Raw genomic sequence first — 8,138 nt, 5'->3', positions numbered from 1 at the left:
TTTTTTAAAAAAGATTTTTATTTAGGGTGCCTGGGTGGCTCGGGGGTTAAGCGACTGCCTTCGGCTCAGATCCCAGAGTCCCCATCGGGCTCCCTGCTCGGCAGGGTGTCTACTTCTCCCTCTGACCCTCTCCCCTCTCATGCTCTCTCTCTTTCTCTCTCAAATAAATAAATAAAATCTTAAAAAAAAATTTTTTATTTATTTGAGAGAGAGAGAAAGAGAGAGCACTAGTGGGGGGGTGGGGCAGAGGGAGAGGGAGAAGCAGACTCCTTGCTGAGCAGGGAGCTCTAAGCAGGGCCCAATCCCAGGAGCTTGAGATCATGACCTGAGCCGAAGGCAGACATTTAACTGTCTAAGCCACCCAGGTGCCCCTTAAGTTGTTTATTTTACTGTTATATTCATCCTTTACTTCCCCACACTCCTCACTGTGGGGCAAGGACTCTATAAATCATTCAAATTCTTGCTGTGTCCATTCTTGCTATGTACCCAGTGTCTAGCACAGGTCAGTACTTATGGAAGAAATATAAGAGTGAATTAATGTCTTCCCCAGGGAGACCCTGCCCTCTCCAGTCTCAACCCCACACATAGGAGTATTGGAATGGGAGAGTGGGTGGGCAGAGGAAGGCAGGGCAGTACTTACCTATGAGGGTTTGAATGACTGGTGCCTGTTGGGTTCTTTTTATTCTGTGGCTACAGACAGGGAACAGGAGCAGAAGCTGGGTTGGGCTTCCTAGCAATCCTGCTGGGTGTGGGGGCCTTTGGGCCTGACCCAGGGCTAACCTTGATCCGGGATACTCTCATTCTGCCCCAATCTTCCACTGTCCCATTTTAATTTTTTTCCATAGCCCTTATCACTTAATACCATATGGAATCCTTCTTATTCAGTCAGCCAGCAGGTATTTCTGGAGTTTATTGGTATTTGAGGTGCTCAGGATCTATCCATGACTAAAATAGAGAGATTCTCACCTCACAGGGCTCTCACTCTAGTGGAGGAAGCCAGGCAATGCCATATAAGGATAATAAATGCCTCCATAAGAAAGGTAACTGCTATGAAAGAAAGTAGAGCAGGGTAAAGGGATAAAGGTGATCCCATGTGCTGGCGGAAAGGTTCAGGTTGCAGTCTGAAATGAGGGGCTTTGAGGGCATTAGGGTACAGTCCTTTGGAAATCCGTGGAAAGTGCATTGCAGGTATGGGAACAACTGGAGCCCAACCCCTGAGCCGGGAGAGTGCACAGGGTGTGATGTGTGAGAAACTTCAGGCTGCTGAGCAGTGGGGCTGGAGATAAACAGAGGACATGTAGTCAGAGAGGCAATGGGGAATCATAGGGTCCCTGCCAACTCTGGCTTTTCCTTGTGGAGGGGCTACTGCAGGAATCTGAGCAGGGCATGAAGGATTCTGATTTAGGTATTCACAGGCTGATGTGTGGAGAATGGACTGAAGGTGGCAAGGGCTGCTACAGGAGACTGGGAGGGAGGTGGCTGTGACATTGCCCTGGGGAGAGAAGGTGGTGGCTTGGACTGGGTAGAAGCCATGCACCTGGCAAAAGGTGCTCTCATTCTGGGTAGACGATGCAATGGAAGGAACAGAACTTCTTGAATGTAAGTGGGAAAGCAGTCAAGAGGTGTTTGGACTGAGCAATAGGAAGGACTAAGCAGCCATCCTTTTGAGCTGGCGGAGGTGAGGTAGAGTGCATTTGGGGGATGAGCCAGAGCGAGGGTGGCACAAGTTGAGTTTGAGATGCCAAGTGGAAGTCAGTGCAGATGCCTAGTTTACAGCTGGGCATTGAGTCTGGCACTCAGTAAGTTGTCTGGACTGGACATACACCTCTGGGAGTGATGGACGTGTAGGTGGAATTTGAAGCCACAAACCTGGATAAGGTTAGGAGAGAGAGAATGTAGACAGAGAGAGGAGGCAAAGAGGAAGAACCAGTGAGGCGAGAAGCATGAGGGTGTAGAGGCCTGAAACACACAGGGAAGGTGCTTCCAGGAGAGGAGAGATCAGCTGGTCACAGGAAGTCTTTCCTGCCCACTCTCATAAAGGCAGCACCCCCTCCCCCCCTCTTTTTAACTGTTTCTGTTCACTGCTATATCTCCAGCACAGAGTGTGGGTGCTCAATAAATACCTGTTGAATAGGTAAGCATATGCATGAATCCACACCTCTGCAAACCCCCAGTGCACATGCAGCACGGGGCTGCCATTCTGGCCTCCTTTACAGAAAGCAGAGATCAGGTAGGAGGCTCTGTCCACTCTCAGTGGCACCTCCCTCTTCCCTCGAATTTCTCACTGACATCCACTCAGGTGGGAGCTCTCCTGGCCAACGCATAGGACCCAGGACAAATGAGCCTCAGACAAGCACTGCAGTGTGGAGGTTGGTAGGACCTAGATTGGACACAGGTTCATCCACCAGTCCCCAGAAGACTGTCGACACCTCTACATCTAGTCATCTATCCACCTGTGCATATAACCACTCCTTTACTCACCGTCTACAGTCACTCTCTTGTCCATCTTTCCATCCATCCCCATCTAGTCCTCTGTCCATCCATCTGCTAGGGTGACGAAATTCCCAGTTTGCTGCAGACTGCCTCAATGTTAGCCTTGAAAAGTCCACATCCCGGGAAACCCCTCGGACTCTGGAAAAATGGGACAGTTGGTTGAGCCAGCCGTTCACCCAGGGATCCCTCATTGCACCCCAAAGCCCAAAGCCAATCTGTCCACCCAACCACCCACCTGACCTCCCTGGCCATCCTCCCCCTGGAAGGCAGGCAAGGCCCCGCCCCAACCCTGGCCCCGCTCCGTGCCCCGCCCCTCCCGGAAGCCGCTGCCAGGGATCCCGGCGCCCTAGCAACAGCGCTTTTCGGGCGGCCCAGTCCACGAGCCTGGCTCCCTGTGCGAGCCAATAGCGAGGAGCTCCGGGAGCGAGGCGCGGGGGGCGGGGCTCGGCGCGGCCGCCGCCATCTTGATGGGAGAGAAACAATAGGACGGAAGCACCGCGGGACGGGCTGAGGCCGCAGGTAACGCCCGCCTTGTCCAGCCTATGGTTCTGCCGCCCCGGTAGATTTGGAGGAGGGTGTCTCCAGGCCTTTCGGGGGTGAGGTCTCTGGTCATTAGGGTTGTCCCCGGGTTACTTGGGGAGGGGCTCCCCTGCGATCCTGGGGGCGGGGAGATCTCCCCGGGTCTTCATGGGGCCGGATATCCCCCGGTCATTTGAGAGAGGCATTATTTCTTCAGGTTACTGGGGGGAGAATATCTCCCCTGATTTTGAGGGGCAGAATCTTCTCTGGTCATCGAGGGGGTCTCCCGGGTATCTTGGCGGTGCAGGATCTCCCTCCGGTCATTGAGAAGGTTTCTCCAGGTCTTTGTGGGGGAAAGATTTCCTGGGTCATTGCTTCCCAAGACAGCGGAGTCCATGGGCTCCTGGGTTATTGGGGGGGGGTTCTCCTTGAGTCTTTGGGTGGAGGAGCCAGCCCACCGCCTCAGGTGCTGTTTACCTGGGGCCGGCAGATGTGCAGCCATTTTGAGCGTTGAATGCCAGTTGGGCCTGTCAGCTGGTGTCTGGTGAGGCAATCTGCACATCTTATTATTCAAAAAAGTCCTAAAATGGATCAGAGGACGGCTTCTTTAATAGTGGTAAGCTTCACCGTGGGTGGAGCTTTCATTTCTTTCCTATTTGCCTCCCATCCTAATGATTTGTGTTAATCGGTTTCCTATGTTCCTATGTTAAGGAAGCTGCACTAGCAGAAAAATGAGTCCAAACGTTGTGAAAACAAAATGTAGAAAACAGTAAAACCTAGTGCTCTTAGATACAGGACTAGTTACTGCTTGGAATGAAACATTTTGGTAGTAAAATTTACGTGAAACAAGAATAAAATAAAGTCTTAGGAAATAATAGTTTTAAGAAAAAATACTGAAACTTTTGAAAAGCGTTAAGAAAAATGTTCCAGTTCACCAGTTCTGTGATTTTTTTTTTATAAAGCGCCATGATTACAGTAATTTGATGAACTCTAGTATTTAAAATATTTGCAGTATTTGCATTTTTAGCAGGGTTACATTTTAAGTGAACTCAGATGCTTATTTACATCGGTTGCTGCTGTGGAGTTTGCGTAATTGCATCCTGTAACCTGGTGTTAAGTATTTAAAGAGAAGTTTCAGGGTGGTGGTGGTATTGTTTTAATTTTAGCCGCTTTCAGAATTAGAAGCCAGCAAAATGAATACTTTATCATATTTCATATAAAAAGCCAGTTAAGAGGCGCCTGGGTGGCTCAGTCTGTTAAGCATCTGCTTTCGGCTCAGGTCATGATCCGTGGAGTTCCTGGAACGAGCCCTGCATCATCTCATCCATTGGGCTCCCCACTCAGTGGGGAGTCTGCTTCTCCCTCTCCCTCTGCCTCTCCCCACTTGGGTTCTCTCTTTCTCACTCACTCTTTCTCTCAAATAAATAATCGTAAAAAAAAATAGGTAAAAAATAAAAAGCCAGTTGATCTCTTAATAACTTTTTCTTTGGAGAAAAAGTCAGTTGAACTGTTAACTGTTATTCCAACTGATTTATTTGCTTTGTAACTTTAGAGTAGAATTCACAGGAATTGTTAGAAATCAAGTGCACGAGAACCAGCACCAGAGTTGATATAATTGTAAAAACCACTTTAGCAGATGTAATAGAATTCTTTTGTGCTTTGGAGCTTCACAAGTGACAGAGCAGTACACTGTATATCATCCCTGTGTGTGTCCGAGCAGTGGAATGTGGAAGGAAGGAAGGAGCAACTGCTGATTGAACCTTAGCTCATCTCCCTTGCAGAGGGGTGCCAGAGCCTTCTGTAAGCACTGGAGATGTCACTGGTATCTAGGCAACAGGGTTGAGCCTGAGCCCCAGAGGCCAGCTTGCTGAGGTGAAAATTTTCCATTGTTTGGTTCATAAAGAGGATGCTCTGGGGAAGAATTTTCCCTTTAAGTGAAGTTATTTTACCTAGTGAGATAATCGCCCTAACAAATTGAACACATCTTTATACAGTGGAAGGTAAGCAGATGATTTCTCTTGTGTGATTACATTTTAAAGCATGTTTTTGTTTTTTAAATAATTATATTTTTGTCTGTGTGAATACTGAGTAATAAAAGTAATAAGTAGTATGATATTTTGCAATATATTCTGGTAGCAAGAAAAGGTCCTTTTCCCCAAAAATTGAATTTACGCTTCACCTCAGAGCTTGAAGGAAAAGACAGTCTCCTAAGCTGATGAACAGTTGGTTTGGGTCTGTCATCCATCACCAGTTGGAGTTACCAGCCCCTAGTTGATCTTGTTTCACTTCACTGCCTGTCTCCCCCCATCTTAAAAACAAACAAATAAAACCCGAATTTTTTAGGTGGCATAGCCCCAGGATGTATTTTTTTCCATAAGTATTTCATTGAGCTGCCCATTGTATCTACAATACCATTAGTCTGCCTAAAAACCAATGATAATACCTTTTTTTTTTCCACCTAAATATCTGGTTATGGTCAAATGTCTCTGATTTTCCTATAATTTTTTTTACGGTTGATTTGTTTGTATCAGGATCCAAATAAGGTCTGCACATTGCATTTGATTGAGGTATCTCTTTTGTTTCTTAAATTTATATAGGCTCATTGTAATTGTTTTGTTGAAGCAGCTGTCATTTATCCTTTAGGATTTCCCATATGCTGGCTTTTCCTGATCACTTCCTTTGCTTGATACCTTTTGACTATGGTGGCTGGGTTTGAAGGGGTCACTGCTGTATATCTTTTCAATGAAGACGTTGTGAAGGCTTTGCCAAGGCTCACTCATAACTGAGCCCCAAACTATGAACTCTGAGGTCTGTCAGGGACCTAAAGGGCCACACAGTGCAAGACCCTCCTCTTCCCTCTGTATTGTGTAGTCCAAAAACTAAGAGCCCTAGATTTTCCATGTGAAACTGGGAGGAGAGTCCGTGACTTCCAGGAGGGTGTAGATGTTCTGCCTCTTTGTATCTTTACAGACCTCCTTCTCTCACACTGACCTTGTACCCTCTGCTCACAGGCAGTTCACACCTATGGGGGCCCTGACTCAGTGTTCTTCTTTCTTTGCACATTACTCTTAGAGTGTCTTCTGTCTTCCCTTTATAGGTAACCCCCAAATCTGTTTGCAGGTTAGGTTCACTCAAGCTTCAATCCCATTGCTCCCAACTATCTGCTGAATGTTTCTTGAGTGCTTGACCATCCCCTTATATTTAAGTGTCTGTAGCTCAACTCAGTGTCTTCTGAGCTGTTTCTGACTTCATGAACCAAACATCCTTGTTCTGACGTGGGAAGGCTCAATATCTGACTCATCCCTCTAATTTGGTTCCCTGTATTGGGTTCTGAAGATAGGGTCCACAGGTGCCCGCACCCCAGTCTGTAGAGTTCAGTGAGGGGTGCGTTTTTCAGCAGAGGCCCAGAGATGTCTCAGATTTTCCAGGGGGTCAGTTACTCCTTGAAGGGTTAAGAACAGTGTGGGACACCTAGGCACCTACCAAATCCTGTTTCTCTACTCTCCCCCCTTCCTTCCTTAATTCCCTGTGGGGGCTGGGCACCAGGCTCTCTGGGTACCTTGAAGAAGGCAGGAGAAATTTGTGCCCTGCCGAGTGTGCCACTGAGTGTGGGAGGTCATTCCAGGTGGGACAGGTGTCTGGAGAAGGCAGCCCTTGTGTCTTGGGGGCCCCAGAGCCTAAGAGCTGTCAGGACTCTTTCCCACCTCCCGCCCCAGGGATGAAGGAGGAGAGACCCTTGAGAGAAGGAAGCCCATTCTGGGAGAGGCTGGAGAGACCAGCTTGGTCTTGATCCTCATGGCCTCCTAGAGGTTGCGGCTCTGTTGGGGGCGCTCTTGCTATCATCTCCTTCCTCCTGCAAACTCCCAGGCTCGGGACTGCGGAGGCAGTGTTGCCTCCTTCTCTTTCACCTTTGGTTTTGACATCTTCAAATAACCAGATTCTAAATTCAGGAGCCCACAAAGTTACCTGAACCATGGCTGTGGTATAACATGTAACAGAGTAGCTTGAGAGCTTTCTAAGCACTCACAGTTTTTCTTAAGAAGCTTAAAATTTTTTCTTCTCTCAAACCTCCTTTTTCACATATGCTTCTAATGTGTATAAGAATTGTATCTCTTTGTTTGCTCCTTAAGTAAGAATGTAGACAGAAGACCCCAGTAAATGCTGGGTCCTGCTGCCACTGTCCTACCCATGGCGTTGCTGTAGAGCTTGCTGGGCGTCTGTGAAGCCAGGTTTTCCTTTTCCTCTCTGCCTGGTTAATTTTCCCTACGGAAAATGTCACCACCCTGCTCCACAATCCTTGGTGGCTCACAGGCGTTACAGGGAAGAGTGAAACAGTGGGTGCAACCTCTATGCTCTGTCTCCCTAGTTCTACTTCTAAGGAATTTTCCTTCAGAAATACTTCCACAAGAGTGCAAAGACGGCTACAAGGACACTCATTGCATTATTATTGTAATAAACTAGTGTCAGTAGGGAAGTTAAAAATACATTATGATTATGTGTGAATAATATGCTGCCTTTGAAAGGAATTTTGTATAGACAGAGATATGGCTAAGGCATATAGTTTAGTGGGGAAAAGTGGCAAAACAGAACAAATGTTGAATGATCCTACTTGTATGAGAAACCAGAGTAGTCCAATTCATAGAGACAGAAAGTTGAATGGTGGTTGCCAATGGCTTGGGAGTAGGGAGACTGGGCAGTTATTATTTAATGGGTGCAGAGTTTCAGTTTGGGAAGATGAAAAAGTTGTGGAGATGGGTGGTGGTGATTGTTGCACAACACTGTGAATGTACTCAGTGCCACTGAACTGTATGCCCCAAAATATCTTAAAAAGGTAAATTGTATGTTGTGTATATTTCATCACAATTTTTTAAAAAGGTGAGAAAAATAAAGCTGATTTTCCTCGGCGGAGAAAAGCAAAACAACACATACAGCCTGATCCTGTTTATGTAAAGAATAGAAAAGCGTATGGAAGAAAATCTGCAGGAGGAAGAGACCCCAAACTAATAACGGTGGTCATTTTATCATACTGTAACCAGTTTAAAGATCTGTGTTTTTTTAAAAGGCTAGGCAGGTTGTCCCGTGGCACTCTGTTCCTCTGCCTGCCGTTGAAGCCTTCTCTCTTCACT

General features: G+C 47.0%; 1 long non-coding RNA gene across 1 annotated transcript; it reads right to left on the bottom strand.

Annotated features, from left to right (window-relative positions):
* Positions 1-1,393: 1,393 nt before the first annotated feature.
* Positions 1,394-3,645, bottom strand: LOC145721102 (uncharacterized). The gene is made up of 3 exons (XR_014144569.1): positions 3,490-3,645; positions 2,482-2,631; positions 1,394-1,869 (listed from the first exon to the last, which is right to left on the bottom strand). It is a non-coding gene; the product is annotated as an uncharacterized LOC145721102 (long non-coding RNA).
* Between the last annotated feature and the right edge of the window lie 4,493 nt (positions 3,646-8,138).

The sequence above is a fragment of the Leptonychotes weddellii genome, chromosome 1, assembly GCF_054177405.1.
Source record: "Leptonychotes weddellii isolate Sample4059 chromosome 1, ASM5417740v2, whole genome shotgun sequence".
In the NCBI taxonomy this organism is placed as follows: Eukaryota; Metazoa; Chordata; class Mammalia; order Carnivora; family Phocidae; genus Leptonychotes; species Leptonychotes weddellii.
This window is presented reverse-complemented; position numbering and strand designations above follow the sequence as displayed.